This window comes from Coffea arabica, chromosome 5c (assembly GCF_036785885.1).
Source record: "Coffea arabica cultivar ET-39 chromosome 5c, Coffea Arabica ET-39 HiFi, whole genome shotgun sequence".
In the NCBI taxonomy this organism is placed as follows: domain Eukaryota; kingdom Viridiplantae; phylum Streptophyta; class Magnoliopsida; order Gentianales; family Rubiaceae; genus Coffea; species Coffea arabica.
In genome coordinates this window covers 23,846,320-23,870,681 of record NC_092319.1, presented here as the reverse complement: position 1 = coordinate 23,870,681, position 24,362 = coordinate 23,846,320, and positions in this window count along the sequence as shown.

Here is a 24,362-nt window from a genome sequence, read left to right as displayed (position 1 = left end):
CAGTGTCGACTTCATCGTCATTTTCCCAAAGATGACTTTCTATAGCTCGAGGCACGGATTCCATTCACTAACGTTCTCTAATAGGTTCCATTCTTTCATCATTAATCCTGCTAGTTGAGCCTTTCAACTTAGGAAGTCTGCCACTATATTGGCCTTTCCAAGATGGTAATTGATGGTACATTCATAATCTTTCAAAAATTCCATCCACCGACGCTGTCTCAAGTTCAATTTCTTCTGGGAGAACAGATACTTAAGACTCCTATGATCGATATACACCTCAAAGATCACCTCATATAAGTAACGTAGCCACTTTTTCAAAGGAAATACAATAGCTGCAAGTTCTAAATTATGGGTTGGATAATTTTGCTCATGAGATTTTAACTTTCGAGAGGTGTAGGCAATTACGTTCCCATTTTGTATTAATACACATCCTAAATCTTTCCTCAAAACATATGTATATATGATGAAACTATCCTTCCCATTTGGTAGAGTTAACACTGGTACCATGGTCAATCGTTTCTTAAACTCTTGAAAGTTGGTTTCATACCTAATGTCCCAAATAAATTTATCATATTTTTTCGTCAAATCAGTTAGAGACCCTGCAATTTTCAAGAAATCATTTATAAATCATCGAAAATACCCTGCTAGGCCCAAGAACTGTGAAATTCAGTAGGATTCTCTGATTGTTTCCACTTGGCAACAGTTTCTACTTTAACCGGATCCACAGTGAGTCTATCTTTTGAAATTATATGATCTAGAAATGATACTTTCTCTAACTAGAACTCACACTTACTAAATTTGGTGAACAATTGATGGTCTCTTAAGATTTATAATATCATCCTCAAATGTTACTAATGTTCCTCCCTAGTCTTTGAGTAAACTAAAATATCATCAATGAATACCACTAAGAACTAGTCCAAACCATGAATGCTGCTAGGGCATTGGTTAATCCAAAAGGCCTTACTGCAAATGTATAATATTCATATCGAGTGTTAAAAGTAGTTTTTGGCACATCCTCCTTCTTAATTCTTAATTAATAATATCCTTGTCTAAGATTCAATTTAGAGAACACCATGGCCCCTTGCAATTGGTCAAACAATTTATCAATGTAGGGCAAAGGAAATTTATTCTTAATGGTCACCGCATTTAAACCCCGATAATCGATGCACAACCTTAAACTCAATGCACTGGAGCTCCCCAAAAAGATTTACTCTCCTGTGTAAACCCTCGCTCTAATAAATCTTGCAATTGTAATTTCAATTTCTTAAGTTCAACATGTGCCATCCGATAAGGATTCTTAGAGATAGGGGTGGTTCTAAGTACCAAATCAATTTTAATTTCTATCTCTCTCTCAGAAGACAACGACACTAGTTCATTAGGGAAACATCTGGATACTCGTTTATCACCGGCACATCCTCCAATTTCACCTTATCTCCTGGGGTGTTGACTAGAAAGGCTAGGTACCCCTGTGCTCCCTTACCCAACAATTTTTTATCCCAAATTTTTGAAATAAGGGCAAATGAGGCTAAGGTACCCCTCACATCTAACTTTAAGGTCGCTTCACCTGGTATGCAAAACTCAACCACTTTTGTTCTGCAATCTAATCGAGCATGATATCCGTCTAACCAATCCATTCCTATAATGACATCATACCCCTTAATGGTTAGATTTATAAGGCCTACTACCAATTTCTGCAAGCCAACGCAAACCTTAAGTTTCTATAGACTGCATTAGCAAGTAAACATTGGTCACCTGTGGGTGTTCTCACTTCTAAATCGTATGGTAGTCTCTTGGCTTTCACATCAATTCCACACATAAAAGTAGGGTTTACAAAGGAATGGGTTGCACTAGGCTCTATCAAAATCTTGGTTGAGCGATGAAAAATAGGGATCGTGTCTTTTACCACTATAGATGAGTCAAGCACTAATTGTTGGTCTAGCGCATATACTCTGGCGGGCACTCTTGGCTTGTTCCCTCTTATAATTGTTTCTTTAGGGTTTGACCTATCTGAAAGTTGGGTCTCACTCCCCTGTCGAGGTGTGAGTAGACAGGTAGCAATCTGGTGCTTGGCACTCCCACATTGTAAGTACTTCCATGCCTTTAGCCAACAATTATCCTCGGAATGATTCAATTTTCCGCAAAATCCACAAAATAAATGAGAAGTGGATGCTTGGCCTCTTGGTAAGGCACCTTTCTGTTGTCATCTTCCACCTTGGGCTCCTATCAGAGAAATTCCTCTAGATGTCCTCAGAAGTCTCACGCCACCGGCCCCTCTCCCTACCTTGGGAGGCGATATACTTCAATCACCTTGCCCTTGTTCGAGACTACTACTAGGCGCACTTCGTTTCCTTGCATGGAAAGCCTTTACCTGTGCTCTCGCATTCTCAATCTTTTGGACTTTCTCAAGAGTTTCCGTAAACGTATTGATTTGAGCAGCTGTCGAAATTTCCTGGATTTCCACATTCAACCCCTGTAGAAATCATCTCTCTTTCGCTCCATAACCACTAGTTCAGGAGCAAATTTGGACAATTTAGTGAATTAAGTTTCATAGTTGGACACACTCAGGGTTCCCTGATGCACCCTGATAAAATCATCCTCTCTTTTCTCTTGTACCAAGGGTGGGAGATATTTCTCATTGAACTCCCTTGCAAAGTTAATCCAAGTTTATGGCATCTGCTCTCTCTCCCACTTTGCCTTGATAACTTTTCACCATGCTCGGCCCAATCCTTCAAATTGAAAAGCAGCAAACGTCACCTGTTTCTCCTCCGTATAATTTAGGGTTGCAAAAATGTTAATCATCTTCTTCAACCAATTCTCAGCTACATCCGAATTAGGACCTCCAAAAAACTTAGGTGGATAAAACTTTTGGAAGCACTCTAGGACTTTAACTTCTCCTATCTCAAGGTCCCTAAGCTAGTTAACAGGCACTTGACCTTGTTGTTCTACTAAATGCACTAAAATATCAGTCATTCATTGTATGGCCGTCGCTACTTGGTCCCCTACTTCGACCCTCGGTTCACGATTTTACTTGGCCGCAACTTCTCTTTCATCCCTTGGTTCCTGTTGTTGCTTAGGCCCATGTCCATGACTTCGTATACCATCCATACCTTTTTAAATAGGCATAGATATACATAAGCAAGAATACATAGAGCTATATATATGTAAGAAGGAAGAAATTTCCAAACCATGAAGCAAAAGACCACGAAACACACTTAGTATGTATACCACAACAAGTTCATAGTATAACCACTGAAACAAGTGCACAAAAGTACTATGCATATCAACCTTAACAAAGTCAAGTATACATAGCAAAGTCAAGTGTTGTACACGTCAACCTTAACAGGTCAATAACAAAAATAAAACAAGAATTGTGACGTGTCGACCCAGCTACCCTAGCTCACATCCTACAGCCCCAATGTCTTAAGTCTCTAGCTTAGTTCATCACCGAATCAGCTGATTCCACTTCTCTCTCAGGCGCAACTTGCCCTTTCTCAGGTTCAATGTCAGATTCATTAAGGATTACATTCCCTTGACTTTCCTCGGCTAAGTTCACTCGTACCACCTCGTCAACGAGCACCCACACTCAGCTAAAATGTTCTCCATCAGTCTCTCACTTCTCTCACCATTCGAACGAGACAAACATTAACCTCCTGCACTTGATTTTGAAAAGCATTAGTCCATTCATGTTGCTCGAGAATAGAGACCTCAAACTCTCAAATTCTAGCACCTTGCATTCTTAACATTTCCCTCAGGTGTTGGATCTCAGTTTGGGCCATATTATTGGCATTGGATCTTAGTTTAGGCCATATTATTGGCATTGGCCGACTATCGCCTCTCGTCTACTATTGCTAGGACCACTCGATCAGGATACGAGTAAATCCTCCAACAGTCATAGTGTCTCACTCTACGCCCCAAAACCCAATGGTGAATAGGCCCTCCTGGATGTTCCTAGTAACTAAGCACTCGACGAGACAACTCGAAACTCTCGTTCCCACTGTTTCTTTCTATTTCCTACATTACAAGCAACCATCAAGAGAATGAGAACCTTAGGCAAATGCAGCAAAGTTAGTCACCTAACACTTTAGGGTTTCACACTTGAACACTCACATTTAAACTATCACAACCACAAGATACTCAATCCACCCAAGCCAATTCAAGCCTAAGATCTGATATCACCTGTGACGACCCTACCTTGTTCCTAGGGCGTACACCAGTGTTTGGCAGATCGCTTGCCCAACTCTTGCCAGAACTAACTCACAAACCGTAGAAAATAAGAATCATAACCAATAAAACAAGAGCAATAGCAACATTCAAATTTAAACCTGTATACATTTATTAACATTGAATATCCATACAGGTTCAAAGTATAACAAAAGATTTATGCTCAAGTTGAAATCAATAAAGCTAAACAGGCTCAAAGTATAACAAAAGATTTATGCTCAAGTTGAAATCAATAAAGCTAAAAGTTCGCTAGGATAATTAACAAAGGACCTGGACAGACACTCCAGCCTTCTCCGACTCACTCGCCCACGTACTCGCCCCCTGTAAGGAAAACAAACTAATGAGGGTGAGCTATCACCCATTGAGGTTCCAAGACAACATGCAAACAAAGTAGCAAGTTGGTAGTTGTATATATATATATATCGCAATCTCAAAGCGAAGAAAGTAAAAGTTCAAAAGAGTAGACAATAGCATTTCAAGTAAACAAGTCAATTAGGCAATTAACACTTTCACGCATAAGGATATAGTTTGCTCTTGTGAGCTAGTTCGGCAGCAACTTGTCTAGGATCCGTTTACACTCCGTCAATCATGGAAATATAGTAACAAGCCCAGTAGATCACCACTTATCTCCAATCTCCATCCACCGATCAACCCCATACCAAGTCCAAAGTCCAAAGATTATAGTAGAGGTAATATTCAAGTATACCAAATCCAGTGGACCGAATCCAGTGAATAAATAGTAAACAGTACCCATGGTTCGTCAATCTCCTCGACCAAACGCTTGCTGGCTCGATTTGACTAACTAGCCGATGGGGTTTGGGATCCTAGGCACTTAATTTCAAATCATGCATATGAATATCAATTCACTCGTAAACAGTGCACAATACTTTAATCAAATTAGGGCAAGTGCGATAAAGTACACACTCGTCCAACCAAACAAGTCAAGTATTATCCAATCACAACAAGGGAGCATTTCAATCAAGAGGCAAATTCTACCATGCAATTTGAAACACTCACCAACCAATTAAGGTCTAGCAATGTCAAGTTCAGGCTCTGCTTGCTGGCCACTCTCGAAATCTGCTATCAGATGTCGTATAGCAAGAGGCTATCAAACTTCCAACATAGGTTTTCAAAACTCATAACTTTTACTTGTGAAAATCAAAAGAAAACCACGAAAATGTAACTCATGTAACTCAAGACTGCAAGCACAAGATGGGGTAACATATGGTAAGTATAGGTGCAACTTTTTGAAGAAAAGTGACACAAAGCATGAGTTTAAAGCTAGACACATCCAACTGTAAAACATGTTTGGGGCAACCAATACTTCCCTCCTTTTAAATCACTTGGTTTTGACTAAAATCCAACCTATATGTTAAAATCAAGATATTCTCAAGTAACTTCGAGCAAAGTAGGTCCAAATCATCCTAAACTTACCCCTCAACTCTCACACTCTCTCAATTGAATGACAAGGGAAAAATTCCAGCAACTTGTCCCCCAAATTCCTCAAGTCAACTCTCCAATTTCAACCCTAGTTTCATGGCAAAACCACCAACAATCAAGATAACATATCATAGGATGTACGATACATGTTCTAGGTAAGGAAATCTAGCAAAATTTCACATATATAAATCTTTAAACTGAGCTATATATCTTACATAAAAACTGTAAATTTCAATAAAACTTAACAAAACCTTAAAATCTTCCATAAGCATGCTTCTTTTAGCTTCTTTTGCTTCATATATTGGATAAACTTCAAGATAAGCAAAGAAAGGGAAATTTCCTAGAAAAGTACATCAAATCCCTAGGATGGAATGCAAATCAAGAGTTTTCTTCCTCCAAGACTTCACCAAGAGCTCCTTTCGCACTTGCCTCTAAGATCTATGGAGTGGGTTAGGATTTCTCGTTGAGTTTCTCACTAATCAAGCAAGAATCAAGCTAGAACTTGAGCTTTTTTTCTCTTTCTCTATTTCTCTATCTCTCTCTCTCTCTCTCTCTCTCTCTGCCACATGGAAGAAGGAATGAAGGGCTTTTGGTGAGAAAATGAAGGATAAATATTAACTTAGTCTTAGTCCAAGAGTGCATAGATGATCGACACATGGCAGCGTATGGTTCAAGCCTATCTCTTTATCTCTAACCACCAATCTATCGTGTTCCTCCAATTAACTCTTAACACTTCTTGTCCCATAATCCTTCTTGCACAACACCCGTTCTTATCAACCAAATTTATTGCACATACCTCACTAGTTAGTCACACTAGCATAATGCACTACGAAACTTAACATGCGTCAAATAATATATAATGGAAAAGGATAAAAATCGTGATTCAACCATTAAAGCAACCAAGAAATTAAGGCAAGTAAATTAAGAGAAAAATAAATTTAAATTAACTTATTAAAAATAAAAGAAAATATAAAATAACTTTCGAATCCTCACAGTATACACTTTTAACGCCTAACTTCAGAGACGCACCCTAACCCTGGGCGCACACCTTAGAACACTTTCACCTTATGCAATTGTCAAAGGGCAATATTGGAATGCCCCGCCCTGAGACTTGCCCCGCGAATGCTTTTTAAAGCATTGGTGCATTATACCAAAAGTATTTGCAGATCATCAGGTTAGTGATTTTGTTAGACATGGAAATTGAAATTTTGAAATGTTGTAGTAGTAGTAGTTTCCATAGCATGTCATCAGTGAGATTTTACGTGTTGCTGCCCCATCTTCAACTTGATCAAATAGAATGGTGTGGTTGCTATCAAGCACTAGAAATTTCAGCCTTGCTTCAGCTTTCAAGTTGTTCGTCAAGGGTACAATCCATCCTGGCTCTTTGCCCAGATTTGGCATAATACGGTACCAATTAAATTCTCCTTTTTTATGCTCCATTTACTTTTTAGTCATCAAGCGCTGGCTGATTCTCTAGTTAAATTTGGAGTTCATAGCCCGTCATGTTGCTTGTGTTGTGTAAACCCTCAACTAGAATCAGTGAACCATGTATTTTGTCGTGGTGAATTAGCTCAATGTGTCTGGAATTTTGTTTGGGGCTAAGGATGGTGTGGTTGGTACTAAAAGTAGCATTAGGCACTGCTTAATTAAAGTTGCCCACCACTAAAAATGCTCAACTAGCATTTATCTTCCGCGGTCCTTGTTTGTCTTCTAGAATTTATGGAAGGCATGAAATCTTTCTTCTTCCATGGTATGCTGAGCTCGGTCCAAGTAGTTTGCAGGTTTACTTTTCAAGATGCTCGGGATATTTTCTTTGTTCATCTCAAGTGATTGGTTGTTGATGCTACAACTTGGCCAAGCTTTATTTGTTCTATTTCTGGATTATCCAGACATCTACGAGTGATGCAAGTTTGGTGGAAAACCCCCAGGTCATTTGGTGGTAGAGCTAAATTTTGATGGCTATAGTAAAGGAAATCCGGGTAATGGAGGAGTTGGTGGGACGCTTCGAGATGATTATGATTGATTTCTTTTTTCTTTGGTTTGGTATCAAACCTGGCAGCCGAGGTAAAAACTTTAGTGTTTGGCGTCAAGTTGTGTTTGTCTAAAGGTTTGATGCAATTACATATTGAGTCGGACTCTCTACGGGTCGTTCAAATGCTAAAATAAGAAATAACTATTCCTTGATCGGTTCTAATAAGTGCCTATTTTGTGATTATTTTGGGATTATTTCATCTTTCTTTTGAGTCAATTCGTGATGGCATATGGTTACAATTGCTCATGTTGCCTTGTAATTGAGAATGGAGTGATTAGAATGGAAAACTTGTAATTACTTCATTTTACTCGTAATCACTTTATGTATTTGCAGGGTTTGTAGATCGAGCCTCATTTTGGAGCTAAATGGAAGATTACTGGATAGTTCGAAGGAGATTTGAAGCTCTTGAGAAGTCAAAAGTATAATTGGACGGAGTTGTGCGACAAAGGAAAAATTAGCGAAGAGTTGTATTTGAAGGCTTAGAAATCCGGCCATGGATTGCTTGAACGGATGCAATCCGTCCATGAATTGGATAGGGAGAGGAACGGATTATACGAATGGGTTCAAGACCATGAGTATTGTAAGTTGAGCAAAAAAGGAGATGCAATCCAACTGTTGATTGTACGGATTATATCACAGGATTGTAAGTTGAAGTCGGATTGGATGAATGGTTTTGAGGCAGAATGTTTTCAATTTTGTGAACAAAAATAGAGCAAGAGATCCGACCTGAAGGATACAATCTGTCTATGGATTGTGCTGCAGATTGATTATGGTTGAAACTTGACAAGATATGTCTACAGCAGCTTGTGGGGCTGTAGAACTCATCAATGATAATGGATTTGTGAAATTCCTTCTGATGAAATCTTGTGTTTGGTAGCCATTGTAAAGGGAATGTGTGAGAACCCGTAATTTTCTCATTTTCTAGGGTTTTATTCTATTTAATGGCTTGTTTTCTGCATTTTCTTTATTAGGAAAATTTTCTAGATAATTTTTATGAGTAAATATAGTTTTAGGTGATTTTTCTAGTATCGGTTAGTTTTTTAGAAATTAAGAGCGTATACCGGATATGGGACCCGCTAGTGCGAAAAGTTCGAAAAAATTCGGCCAACTAGGTCAAGTTTTGGATTTTGGGCTTAAATTATCGGGTGTTAGGAGATAATTAGAGAATACCTTATGGATTAGAGTGAGAAGGAACAAAAGGATATGGGTTAATATCAGAAACCTCCCCTGAGGTTTCTTCTAATCACATCTAGTACCCCCCATGTTTTTTAAAAGGATGTGACAGGTTGTCCTAATCAAAAGGTGAGAAATTACCCAAAAACCACCAACATCAGGCAAATTTTTAAGCGGGAAAATGCTGGAAAAAATAATGAATAAGAAAAATTATTGGAAACCAGAAAATAACAAAAATGACATTGTTTTGGCGCACAATTTGAGCGCCATTTTCTGCATATATAACCATGATAACCATAAAAACGAGCTTTCACAAAAACACTATTGCCACCACTACGTAGGAAGGCACTAGGAAGACCAAAGAAAAACAGAAAAAGAGGACCTGATGAAGAACATGCATCGGTTCATACACAAAGGTCAACCACATTAAAATGCTCTAAGTATAGTTTATTTGGCCACAACAAAAGAACATGCAAAAGAGAACCAGGAACCTCTACAAGGACCAATACTAGTTCTACTCACGGGGTAATGCTTTTAGAAACTGAAGTTTCTACTTTTAATCATCACAACAATATGCATAGTGCAATGATATGCATACATTTGGAATGATTATTGGTACTTTGACCCACTTGTGCATCTCCTTGCAAGCTGCAATGGGTATGTAATTTTATCTACATGACTAATACTAATTTGCCTATAAACACCTTACACGAGGTGATTTATGAGGTACAATCAGTTTACAAATATGTACACTATGTTAGATCTTAATTACTTGATTATGTATATCTATAAAAGGTAGTGTAATGGTACGCATAATTTGGAATGGTTATTTAGCCCTTTAATCAATTTATGTTAGATCTTGTCATATGCACTACCTTTTATAGTAGATGTGTAATTTTGCTTGTATGAGTAGTCCTTGCTTGTTTATGAGTACTTTACAAGGGGTGATGTATGACGTACAATCAGTTTACAAAAATGTACATTATGTTAGATGTTAGTTACTTGACTGTGTATATCTATAAAAGGTAGTGCATGTATACGCATAAATTTCCAATGGTTATTTAGCCCTTTGATCAATTTGTGCATCTTCCTATAGTAGATGTGTAATTTTACTTGTATGAGTAGTTCTTGCTTATCTGTGAGTACTTTACACGGGGTGATTTATGAGGTACAATCAGTTTACAAAAATATATATCACGTTAGGTGTTAGTTACTTGACTATGTATACATGTAAAAGGGACCAAATTTGTCCTGATAATCATAAAATATTAGCTAACTTGTGGGAGCTAGATAATTATATGCTTAATTTTGAAGTTGTTACATTGCAGGGTGCTTTAAGTAGAGGAAAGCCTGGTAGAGGCATAGCTAACACGGGATTTGGAGAAGGGGCAGGGACGGTTATTGCTGTTAAAGGTAGTATAATTACTCGTTGTTGTTCTAGTGTTACAACGTGTACAAATGATGTTACACCGTGTGCAAAATGCACACAAGCTTCCAGAGTGCAACCGTTCCGGCCCCAGGTCCATAATTAGTTATGCATCTCTATATCGCCAAAATCTCTGATAATTAGTTATAACATTCTTTTTATTACACTTTTACACCCTCAGCTTCTAAATTAATATCATATGCCTATTTATTTCTATTTTTATCTTCTAAAATTCACTAATCATTTTGGGCTTTGAGTAAAAGTGGAACAAAAATAAAGTCTCTCTCCTACAATTCATTTTTTACTACCATTTTCAAATAGAGGGGCTGACAAGATACCAAAGTTGTCATTCCAGGGGTGCTAAGTGTGATTTCAAAAATATGGGGGGTGCTAGATGTGATTAGAAGAAACCTCAAGGGAGGTTTCTGATATTAACCCAAAGGATATTCGTGCATTTAATGGGGTGACAAGTGTCACTATGTGATTAAATCTTGCCATTTTGACCACTATTCATGCCTTTACCAAATTAATATCAAAATTCACCAAAAATTCACCATTTTTCCCCCTCTCTTGGCCGGCCTCTTCGAGCAACAAAAGAAAAGAAAACTCTCCACAATCTTGTCTTCAATCTGGCCCAATCTTTCAATTAAACCGATTAATCTTCCAATTACTCCATAAAACCTCTTAGTTTGGTGGAGTTAAGCTTGGTTGTGAAGTGGTTTGGAAGCTTAAGGTGTTAAGTTGCTTCTTTCTTGACTTGGTAAGGTGAGTGGTGGAGGAACTCCTTTTCTCTCTTCAATAATGCTTAATTAGTGATTAATGTGAGCTTAAGTGATGATTTTAGTGGTTATTTTGTGATTTTTGGATGAAATTGGTGAAGTTTTATATTTATTTGTGATTTTTCTGTTTTCATATGCTTATTATTGTGTGGCCATGTATGATGGTTGGAAATGATCTAAAATGAAGCTAGAGGATGTGAGTGGTGGTTAATTGCGGAAAATTGCCGCATTGAACGGAAATTTCGGAAGTTAGGGTTTCAATTACCCTCTTTCTGCCTGGCACTGTTCATCATAGCTAGAGGCTGAATTAGCCTTGGGTTAAAACATGAAAGTTGTAGGGAATGATATTTTAGAGATGCCTACAAAATTTCAGGCCAATCAGAGTAGCATAGCTTGTGAAAAGACTGAAATACCCCTGCTGTGTGAGGCCCCAGTTCGTTCTACGTTGATATATTCATTAATTGGGCGGTAACGTTTGGTTTTGGGAGTATTTCGAAAACCCTAAGTAGGGATTAAGATTTAAACCCTAAGTTCCGGTTAAGATTGAAAACCCGTTTTTTTCTACATTTTCTTTATTAGAAAATTCCCCAGATAATTTTTATGAGTAAATATAGTTTTAGATGATTTTTCTAGTATTGGTTAGATTTTGAGAAATTAAGAACGTATATAGGACGTGGGACCCACTAGTGCGAAAAGTTCGGAAAAATTCGGCCAATTAGGTTAAATTCCGGATACTGTGTAAAATTTATCGGGTGTTAAGAGATAAGTAGAGAGTGAGATATGATTGATGTGAGAGAGAAAAGAAAGGATAGGAATGCATTAATGGTGGTGACAAGTGTCACCATTTCATTGGAGAAGACTTAAGAATTACTATTCACTTTCTTGACTTTTTTGACCAAAAGATTAAATATCCAAAAATTGCTCAAAAATCACAATTTTCTTCCTTGTGTTGGCCGTGTGACGACCCCACCTCCCCCTAAGGCGTACCAAAGGGTTCGGCGGACCGCCTGCCCAGCTCTCGCCAGGACTCACTCACTATCTCAATCGAGTCATGTACACACATCCATGAACCATAAATAATATCCGCAATTCAAGCTTATAATTTACATTGATAGAAATCGAGGTACAAAGCCTCAATACACCAAACTAGTTCAAAACCTATACAATCCAAGTACAACATGTTCCATTCGAGGAATAGCGCGAGTACAAGACCAAAAGTCAAAAGTCAAAACAAAAGGCTACGCTAGTCTTTTACAAGTCTCACGCGTCACTCGTACCCCCTGTAAGGAAAACAAATAGCGTGGTATGAGCTAAAAGCCCAGTGAGGTTCCAAATAGCAAATTGACCATTATTTATAAGTACAAGTTTTCGATATAGCAAAGTAACGAGCACGAAGAGTTCATAAATGTGAGCAATAACACGTCAAGTAGCAATCTTAAAATGAGCGAGTGTAGAAGTTTTTCAAAAGAAACAATAATCCAATAAACAATAATCACTCCAAAGTATAAGGATACGGATGGCTCTCAGGAGCCAAATTCCCATTGCATTACCAGAAGCTTGATCACGTAGTAGTTGACACTCCGTCAACTTTCAAGTAAGTAACCAATCCAATAGAACACCACTTACACGACTCTCCGTCCACCGTTCAAACCCCCAGCTGGTCCCAAAATCCTCAAGAAAGACGGGTGGTAATACTCGAGTATACCGATTAGTCGAGGAGATATCACTCCACTCGACAATACAAGAGACCCAGGGTTCGTTACCCAATCGACCAAGCCCTTGCCGGCTCGACTAGAGTAACTCGCCACAGGGTTTCTGGAATTCCAGGGAGTGCGCGCATCATAACAAGTATGTCAAGTCAATTGCAACCATAAACAAGTGTATATCATGTAAGGGCAAGTGCGATAAAGTACACCCTTACCCTAACAATTCACGTATATAACATGTAATCATATTGGTCACATATCAAGTTCAAGTATCAAGTTCAATTCGGTATTTGAAAGCACTCACCAAAAGATATAGTGCCTTCACTGGTCACTTTCAGGTTATACTCCGGGTTCGGAGTTCAAAATCTGCGATAAAACTTAGTTTGAGAACTTTGAAACATGACTAGAATTCGAAACTTATACGTTTCGTTCAATAAGAATCAAGAAATGGAAATTCACTTGGAGAATACTCGTGAAATACTCGCTCACTTTTTAAATGATAAAACTTTGTAACATTTATACTTGAAATGGTCATGCGAGTCGAAAGTACAAGGAAAACGTACTTTGAGCAATCATTATTTCATTTCTCAAGGGTACAAGTTCGGCCAAGTCCTTATTTATATATCTTGGGACAAGAAGACTTAAGTACCCTAGACGGTTCAAGCAATAATCACTCTTAACCCTTACTCAAGTTGCAAGTAGTTCTCTAGTCTTCGAGCGTAAATTTGGGCAGCATGCCCTTTGTGTTTACCTAATTTTCCAGCCTTTTAGGCTTCATTGTTTTTCTCAACAACAACCCAACATCACACATAAAACAATTCAAGCCAAGAGCCGTTCCCTAGGCTCACAATATCATAACAACAAGAATTGCATCAAGTACAAGTGCAGAAATTCAATGTGGCACAAGACAGATTTGACGTATAAAAGCGGAAATAACTTGTCCGAGGCTACGCTTATCGGATTAAGCCGAAACCTATGCCGTTTCGAAGCTAAGACACAAAGCTACAACATTCATGAAGGTCACTTAGTCCATTTCCTAATGTAACTTAGTCAAAATCTCAGATTACTAAACCAGAAACCAATTCACCGGCTGTTTAAACGCAGAACACTGTAATGGACATACTCAGTGCACACAAGTCCGAATCAGGTTTTCTTTGAGGCATTTTAAAGCTACTTCAGAACACTACAACTTTTATGTTTTGGCCCAAAGCTAAATCAGAATGGATCCTGGTCAAAAATCGTGATAAACTGGACTGAACTGAAGAAACGGACTGCTGGGAAATTCTTAAAATAGTAGGGGTATTTTGGACTTTTCACGTTCTACGTTGCTCCGATTGAGCTGAAATTTTGTAGGCACCTATAAAATGCCATTCTATACAACTTTTATTCTTTGACCTAAGGCCAAAACAGCCTCTAACATATAGATAAAAATTCGGACAGAATGTTAAGACCATTTTCCAGATTTTGGAAATTTTAAGTTTCTAGTGAATCTTTCCTCAATTTCTTGGTCCAATCACTACCAAAACACCATATAACACCTCAATTGCAACATATAAACATCATACAATCATTTGGGCAGAATTTCCATAAGCCCTAGTGCATCAAATAAATTGGGAAAAACTACTAAAACATGCTCATCATCCATAATCTCACCATAAAATCAAGTTACTAGGCTTAATATAACAAGATTAGAAGTAAAACTTGGAGAGATAAACTCTCTTACCTTGAATAAAAGTCACCAAGAGTAGCACAAGCTCTCCCCCCTCAAGAATCACTCCACAACTCACTAGCTAGTCACTAGAAAACAAGTTTAATCGGTTTACTTTGCTCGATTCCTCACTTATTTGTTGGATTTGGAGATGAAATGAAAGATTTTCCTTTGGAGTTTCTCTCCTTGTTGTTCTCGGCCAGCCCAGCAGAAATGAAGAAAAAATTGCTAAGTGTTGGATTTAAATGGTTACTAATGGTCTTGGTTAAGAAGCCATGAGGTGGTGACAAGTGTCACCACCACCACCCTTTCTTTTTCTCTTTCTTTCTTGCCTTTCTTGGCCACTAATTTCGGTCAAGGCTGCTACAATATAAGAAGATATTATGTACAAAGTCAACAAACTTGTTGGGTAAGAAAAATGGTGGTCAAGCGGTGCGTTCAATCGGTAATGCGCGGGACCCGCCGGTTCGCGCCGTTTTTCTTAAAACTCACGTACTAGGGTTTTTACTTCCCATTCACTAACCTTATATCATTGCTACTACTCACATATTATTTCTCACTTAAAAGTCACTTTTAATCACCCAATTTGGTCCTTGCTTCGTACCGAAAATTCATCCGGCAGAAAATCGCGAAAACCCTAATTTTGCTCCAAACTTGAAACCGAAGAATAAAACCTTATTTTCTAGGTTTATTTACACTTATCATGGAATAATTGGATAGTAGGGTTTTAATAAATGATAATTTTCAAATAAAAAGAAATTTTTAAGAAAACGTGAGGAATTTTCCAATTCCAGTAATTTAAAATTAGGGTTTCAATTAAAATATGAGAGATTTAGGAAAACCGGTTAGTCACAAGTAAACTAGGGTTTTTGGCTACAATATTAGGGTTTCTAGTCTTTTTAAAACAAAATTAGGTTTTAAATCAACCCAAAGAAATGCACTTTAATATTTTCTTCATAACCAACCTCCTAATATTCGGAATGTTACAATCTCCCCTCCTTAAAAGAATTTCGTCCTCGAAATTCATACATGCACTTCGAATAACGTAGGGTATTTTCCTTATATATTCGTTTCCGGCTCTCGGGTCTCACTATAGCCAAAACTTAGTTAAACAATAGAAATTACGAATCGTACCTTCTACTATTTCTGTTGGTTCAGGTACTGCCTGTTGGTTCAAGGCATACGCTCTAGCCGGCACTCTTGGCTTAGTTCCTCCTACACTTGCTTGTTCAGGGTTTAGGCGTGATCTATGGGGACAGGTTGCAAGCTGGTGCTCGGTGCTACCACACCATAAATATTTTCCCACTTTTCGCCAACAATCACTCTCCACATGATTGGCCTTCCCACAGTACCCACAAGATACCTGAGGGGCTGAGGTCTGACCTCCTTGTGAGGTACCTCTTGCTTGGGCCCAGCCACGCGAAGCTCCTCTTGGAGTACTTTCCTTAACCGTCCTTGAAATTTTCTCACTACCATCTTCTCGACCTAACTTAGAAGGTGGCATATCTAAATCACTTTGTCCTTGCCTTTGACTTCCACCAGGCCCACCTCTCCTTTTTGTATGGAAAGCTCTCACTTGTGCCCTAGCAGTCTCTATCCTCAAGGCTTTCTCCAGAACCTCGGTGAATGTATTAATTTGGACCGCCGCTAAGGCTTCTTGTAACTCCACGTTCAGTCCTTGTATGAACCTCCGTACTTTTCTTTCTTCCGTAGCTATCAGTTCGGGAGCAAATTTGGACAACTTTGTAAACTGAGTCTCATACTCAGTTACACTCAACATCCCCTGACGAAGTTTAATGAATTCGTCCTCTCTCTTCTCCTGGACGATGGGTGGAAGGTATTTTTCGTTGAAGTCCCGTACAAAGTTTAGCCAAGTCCATGCAGTTCTTTCTCTCTCCCACTTGGCCCTCACTACATTCCACCAGGCCCTAGCTAGCCCCTCAAACTGAAATACAGCAAATTGGACTTGTCTCTCATCCGTATAGTTTAGGGCAGCAAAAATATTTATCATGGCCTCCAGCCATTTCTCAGCCTCATACGGGTCTGGCCCTCCTAAAAACTTGGGTGGGGAGAACTTTTGGAATCTCTCCAAAGCTCTATCCTGCCCCATATCGGGGTCCCGAGGTTGGTTTGCAGGGGCTTGACCCTGTTGTTCCACTAAACGGGCCAGAATATTGGTCATTTGCTGGATGGCAGTTGCCACTTGATCTCTCCCTGTAGCTTGGGGTTCAGGTTGTGGCTCAACCGTTGCCTCTCTTTCCTCTCTCGATTCTCGTACCGGTTCCTGGGCTTGTCTACCCCCACGGCTACGACTAGGACCGCGTCCTCGATTAGTTCCCTTAGCTTGACTTCTTCTACCCTCCATGGTTCGTAGCGAATCAACTATAACAATATAACCAACTAATCAATAATAGAATATAGCCACTAAGTAACTATATAAATATCAACAGCACAAAACAGAATAATGCAAATCATAAACCCCTCTAAATCATAAAACAAGGCAATACAACACATTCGATCAAAACAAGTCACATAGCTTATAGAGCATTAACCCTAGGTATCGCTCAGGCACTACACTTAATCAAGGCTCGAAACACGTGAATAAGAAGGATCCCAAATCCCATGAATATCTTCAATATTTTTCAAGTCCAGACTACTCGCATTCCCAGTGCCTTTGTTTTCACCATCCAAACTTATCCGAATATTACACGATATCTCAACTGATCGTAAAGATGTCACTCTTTGGTATTCGGGGACAAGAATCCGAAAATATGATAATTCACCACTCAAGCTGGCCAGGCTCAAGAGCAAATCACCCGTATTAGAGATTCCTACCCAACATACATATCTAAGGTTCCCAACAATAGACAATTGTTCCATACTTAACAAGTCAATCCCCACAGTCCGAGAACCCTCTCCCGGCACGAGCTCAATAGGAGCTCTGATACCATCTGTGACGACCCCACCTCCCCCTAAGGCGTACCAAAGGGTTCGGCGGACCGCCTGCCCAGCTCTCGCCAGGACTCACTCACTATCTCAATCGAGTCATGTACACACATCCATGAACCATAAATAATATCCGCAATTCAAGCTTATAATTTACATTGATAGAAATCGAGGTACAAAGCCTCAATACACCAAACTAGTTCAAAACCTATACAATCCAAGTACAACATGTTCCATTCGAGGAATAGCGCGAGTACAAGACCAAAAGTCAAAAGTCAAAACAAAAGGCTACGCTAGTCTTTTACAAGTCTCACGCGTCACTCGTACCCCCTGTAAGGAAAACAAATAGCGTGGTATGAGCTAAAAGCCCAGTGAGGTTCCAAATAGCAAATTGACCATTATTTATAAGTACAAGTTTTCGATATAGCAAAGTAACGAGCACGAAGAGTTCATAAATGTGAGCAATAACACGTCAAGTAGCAATCTTAAAATGAGCGAGTGTAGAAGTTTTTCAAAAGAAACAATAATCCAATAAACAATAATCACTCCAAAGTATAAGGATACGGATGGCTCTCAGGAGCCAAATTCCCATTGCATTACCAGAAGCTTGATCACGTAGTAGTTGACACTCCGTCAACTTTCAAGTAAGTAACCAATCCAGTAGAACACCACTTACACGACTCTCCGTCCACCGTTCAAACCCCCAGCTGGGCCCAAAATCCTCAAGAAAGACGGGTGGTAATACTCGAGTATACCGATTAGTCGAGGAGATATCACTCCACTCGACAATACAAGAGACCCAGGATTCGTTACCCAATCGACCAAGCCCTTGCCGGATCGACTAGAGTAACTCGCCACAGGGTTTCTGGAATTCCAGGGAGTGCGCGCAACATAACAAGTATGTCAAGTCAATTGCAACCATAAACAAGTGTATATCATGTAAGGGCAAGTGCGATAAAGTACACCCTTGCCCTAACAATTCACGTATATAACATGTAATCATATTGGTCACATATCAAGTTCAAGTATCAAGTTCAATTCGGTATTTGAAAGCACTCACCAAAAGATATAGTGCCTTCACTGGTCACTTTCAGGTTATACTCCGGGTTCGGAGTTCAAAATCTGCGATAAAACTTAGTTTGAGAACTTTGAAACATGACTAGAATTCGAAACTTATACGTTTCGTTCAATAAGAATCAAGAAATGGAAATTCACTTGGAGAATACTCGTGAAATACTCGCTCACTTTTTAAATGATAAAACTTTGTAACATTTATAATTGAAATGGTCATGCGAGTCGAAAGTACAAGGAAAACGTACTTTGAGCAATCATTATTTCATTTCTCAAGGGTACAAGTTCGGCCAAGTCCTTATTTATATATCTTGGGACAAGAAGACTTAAGTACCCTAGACGGTTCAAGCAATAATCACTCTTAACCCTTACTCAAGTTGCAAGTAGTTCTCTAGTCTTCGAGCGTAAATTTGGGCAGCATGCCCTTTGTGTTTACCTAATTTTCCAGCCTTTTAGGCTTCATTGTTTTTCTCAACAACAACCCAACATCACACATAAAACAATTCAAGCCAAGAGCCGTTCCCTAGGCTCACAATATCATAACAACAAGAATTGCATCAAGTACAAGTGCAGAAATTCAATGTGGCACAAGACAGATTTGACGTATAAAAGCGGAAATAACTTGTCCGAGGCTACGCTTATCGGATTAAGGCGAAACCTATGCCGTTTCGAAGCTAAGACACAAAGCTACAACATTCATGAAGGTCACTTAGTCCATTTCCTAATGTAACTTAGTCAAAATCTCAGATTACTAAACCAGAAACCAATTCACCGGCTGTTTAAACGCAGAACACTGTAATGGACATAACTCAGTGCACACAAGTCCGAATCAGGTTTTCTTTGAGGCATTTTAAAGCTACTTCAGAACACTACAACTTTTATGTTTTGACCCAGAGCTAAATCAGAATGGATCCTGGTCAAAAATCGTGATAAACTGGACTGAACTGAAGAAACGGACTGCTGGGAAATTCTTAAAATAGTAGGGGTATTTTGGACTTTTCACGTTCTACGTTGCTCCGATTGAGCTGAAATTTTGTAGGCACCTGTAACATGCCATTCTCTACAACCTTTATTCTTTGACCTAAGGCCAAAACAGCCTCTAACATATAGATAAAAATTCGGACAGAATGTTAAGACCATTTTCCAGATTTTGGAAATTTTAAGTTTCTAGTGAATCTTTCCTCAATTTCTTGGTCCAATCACTACCAAAACACCATATAACACCTCAATTGCAACATATAAACATCATACAATCATTTGGGCGGGATTTCCATAAGCCCTAGTGCATCAAATAAATTGGGGAAAACTACTAAAACATGCTCATCATCCATAATCTCACCATAAAATCAAGTTACTAGGCTTAATATAACAAGATTAGAAGTAAACCTTGGAGAGATAAACTCTCTTACCTTGAATAAAAGTCACCAAGAGTAGCACAAGCTCTCCCCCCTCAAGAATCACTCCACAACTCACTAGCTAGTCACTAGAAAACAAGTTTAATCGGTTTACTTTGCTCGATTCCTCACTTATTTGTTGGATTTGGAGATGAAATGAAAGATTTTCCTTTGGAGTTTCTCTCCTTGTTGTTCTCGGCCAGCCCAGCAGAAATGAAGAAGAAATTGCTAAGTGTTGGATTTAAATGGTTACTAATGGTCTTGGTTAAGAAGCCATGAGGTGGTGACAAGTGTCACCACCACCACCCTTTCTTTTTCTCTTTCTTTCTTGCCTTTCTTGGCCACTAATTTCGGTCAAGGCTGCTACAATATAAGAAGATATTATGTACAAAGTCAACAAACTTGTTGGGTAAGAAAAATGGTGGTCAAGCGGTGCGTTCAATCGGTAATGCGCGGGACCCGCCGGTTCGCGCCGTTTTTCTTAAAACTCACGTACTAGGGTTTTTACTTCCCATTCACTAACCTTATATCATTGCTACTACTCACATATTATTTCTCACTTAAAAGTCACTTTTAATCACCCAATTTGGTCCTTACTTCGTACCGAAAATTCATCCGGCAGAAAATCGCGAAAACCCTAATTTTGCTCCAAACTTGAAACCGAAGAATAAAACCTTATTTTCTAGGTTTATTTACACTTATCATGGAATAATTGGATAGTAGGGTTTTAATAAATGATAATTTTCAAATAAAAAGAAATTTTTAAGAAAACGTGAGGAATTTTCCAATTCCAGTAATTTAAAATTAGGGTTTCAATTAAAATATGAGAGATTTAGGAAAACCGGTTAGTCACAAGTAAACTAGGGTTTTTGGCTACAATATTAGGGTTTCTAGTCTTTTTAAAACAAAATTAGGTTTTAAATCAACCCAAAGAAATGCACTTTAATATTTTCTTCATAACCAACCTCCTAATATTCGGAATGTTACAGGCCGGCCCTTTCTCTCTCAAAGAAGAAGGAAATTCTTTAATTTTCAAGCTTCCAATTGGACCAAAATCCACCAAATCAAGAGTTTAAGTTAGTTTTACTCCATACAATCTTTCCTTTTGGTGATATTGGTTGGTTTATTGAAGTTTTTTGGAAGAGCTAAGGTGTCCATCATCTTCCTCTCTCTTGTTATTAGGTGAGTGATGCTTCAACCTTTCCCCTATACTTAATGATGGTTTTTTTGTGCTTAATGGTGGCTTGAGTGATGGAATATATGATTTATTTCTTGATTTGAAGAGTTTTGGTGAAGTTTTTATTTTGTTGGGAATTTTTCTGGTTTAATATGAATGGGATGTTGTGGCCTTGTATGATGAATGGTAATGGACTATAATGACTCTAGTGGGTGTGAATTGTGGATAAATGCAACCAATTAGGGATTTGGATTGGAAAATGAAAAGCTGGGGTTCATAAAACCCCAATTCTGTCCGGTTTTGGATCATAGAGTTAGAGGCCGAATTTAACTTTGCTCAAAACATGAAAGTTGTAGGTATTGATGTGTTTGAGGTGCCTGTAAAATTTCAGGTCATTTGGATTGATGTAGAATGAGATATGACGAAATTACTGTAGCTGTTCTGCTTTGGACAGAATGCGAAAACTGTACTGGTAATTGGCCATTTTGACTGGAATTGGTTTGGATTTGGATGTTGGTGTCTTCTGATGAAATGTAGCTGGACGTCCTAGCTACCATATGCCTTTGGAATTTCGGCATTTGGACTTGTATAGACTAAGTTATAGTCATTACAGTTTTATGTGATTTGCAAACCTGTTTTGGTAATTCTGGATTTGTATTTTGCATATTTGACCTAGTTTTGCTAGGATTTGGACTGAGTGGCCTTCTACATTGTTGTACTCCTGTTTCTTAGCTTCGAAACGGTGGGTCTTACACCTCCATCCGATAACCGTAGTGAATTTGGTGCCATTACCGCATATTGAGATCAAATACGGTTTGTGATTCTAGTACGTTTTTGGAAAGTTTATGGCTGGAACTTTGGCTTCACATTTGACTGAGTTACAAACTGTTTGGGCTTCCGACCAAAACACCAAACTTATAGCCCTATATCAGAGCTTTCTAACGCCCTTGGAATTTCATGAATCGGATTTATAAAACCTGATATATAGCCGAGCAAACAAGGCCTGCCCGTGAAAATGACCAGAAATCTGTTTTGGTCCTGATGACCAATTTCCGTTCCGAATTTGGATTGCCGACCTTCATGAAAGTTGTTCCATTTGGAATGAACTATCTAACTGCCAATTTTCAGCTCTTTTGACCATGTGTAGCATAGAAAACAGTTTGCACTCAAAACTGACCATTTGTGCATTAGCCAGATTTCGTAAGTGATTGTGTTTGGTTCATTTGGGACTAAAGCCTCCAGTTTCAGTTCTGGATGTCTTCATAACAGTTGTTGTTCATCCTTTAAGCTTCGATATGGCATCTCATACGCCTTAATCTGATATTCGTAGCTCAACTTATGAGTAAACTAGAAACGAGTGTCAAATCCGCCGTTTCCGCTGACGGCCGTCTCCGTTTCCGTTCGTCATATTTACGTGCGCGCGTGCCGTTTTTGCCGTTTTGCTTGTTTTAGGCACGATAGTAGTCGTTTGCGATATTATGTGACACAATCTTCTATTTCAGACGGTGGTGAGCTGGGCGGAACTGGTGGGGCCCACTACTAGCTGTTCATTTCGATCCAACTTCGTACTTTTGCTATTTCAGTTTCTGAGTAAGTATTCAGGCCGCTTTTGTGTGTTCGTTGCTTATGTGTTTCGATTTGTATGAAGAGGGTACCTAGGCGAGGGTGTACTTTATCGCACTCGACCTAGACCCTAATTTGCGCACATATCTGTACATGACATATGTATATGAACCTTTTGGAACCAAAACCCTTGAGCTTGTGGCTCGGGGCGACTTTCGAATAAAGTTTGTGAAGTTTGCAAAGTTTGTGATTTTGAATAATTTTGTGAAGTTTGTGAGTTTGGGGCGAACTCTTGACCTGGTTGGACTATTCGAGCCGGTTAGGGCTTGGTCGAAGGCAGTCCAACTTAGTCTGAGGTCACCAAGTTTGTAGGTTCATGTTATGAACCAATTTTGTGAATCCGGTTCACCGAGAAGGTGACCAAGTTTGTGACCCGAGCTTGTGACTCAAGCTCAAGTTTGTGATTTCGTTCGTCCGGGCAAGTTTGTGAGGTGACTGGCCAGTGAGGGTGATAAGGTGTCGGTGGGTGTACAAGTGAAGTTCTACGGACTATTATTTGTGGTCGACGGAGTGTCGGCAGGAGATCATGCATGGCACATGAATTGGCTTTGGAGCCACCCGTATCTTTATTATATGATGTTGTTCTTTTCTGCTTTTGCTTTACTCTTATTGTGTAATTGTTGCTACATGAATTTACGCTTTCGCCCCTGTTTACTTACTAAGCATATAGCTTACCCCATTCCTTTTGTTTTCCTTAGCAGGGGCCGACGCGGGGACTTTTGGCTCGTATACTAGTATAGTAAGATTGGCTTGTAATAGTTGAACAGTTAGGATGTTTGTTTTTGTTTTGGTGGTTTGACTCGATACTTTTGGAGAATGTAATTATAACTCTTTTGAGATTGTATATATTGTATTTAGTGCTCTTTCGAACTTTAAGTTTTGAGTCCTGGCGCGAGTTAGGCAGGCGGCCCGCCGATACCCTTGGGTTCGCCCTTGGGAGAAGTGGCGTCACATGCTGCCTTGTTTTTACCCGAACTTGAGAATTGCTTCTGTAATTGGCTATTTTGGTTGGGAATACTTCTGAATTGGTTGTTGAGGTCTTCTGAAGAAATGTACCCTGATGTCTTAGCTTTTGGATGGCTTTGGAATAACTTGATTTGGACTTAGGTAGCCTGAATTACAGTTCGTTAACCAGAATGCAGTTTGTTCACCTGTTTTTACGATTCTGGTTTAGTATACTGCATTTTTGACCTAGTTGCACTATGAACTGTGTGAGGCCCCAGTCCGTTCGTAAGCTGACATGAGGGTTATTCGTTGATCGGTGGGGTGGAATTAGGGTTAAGGCTAAGATTGAAAACCCTAGTTATGTTATTAGACAGTTTAAGTGGAGTTTTATTTATTGCCCGCCTTTTCTACATTTTTTTTTATTAGAAAATTTTCCCAGATAATTTTATTGAGCAAATATAGGTTATAGATGATTTTTCTAGTATCGATTAGGTTTTGAGAAATTAAGAACCTATATCGGACGTGGGACCCACTAGTGCGAAAAGTTCGGAAAAATTCGGCCAACTAGGTTAAGTTTTGGATACTGGGTTTAAATTATCGGGTGTGAAGAGATATTTATAGGTGTGAAGAGATATTTATAGGTATTAAGTGGATAGGTGGAGGAGAGAGGAAAAAAAGTTAGGCAAGTCATTAAATGAGGGACAAGTGTCACCATTTGAGT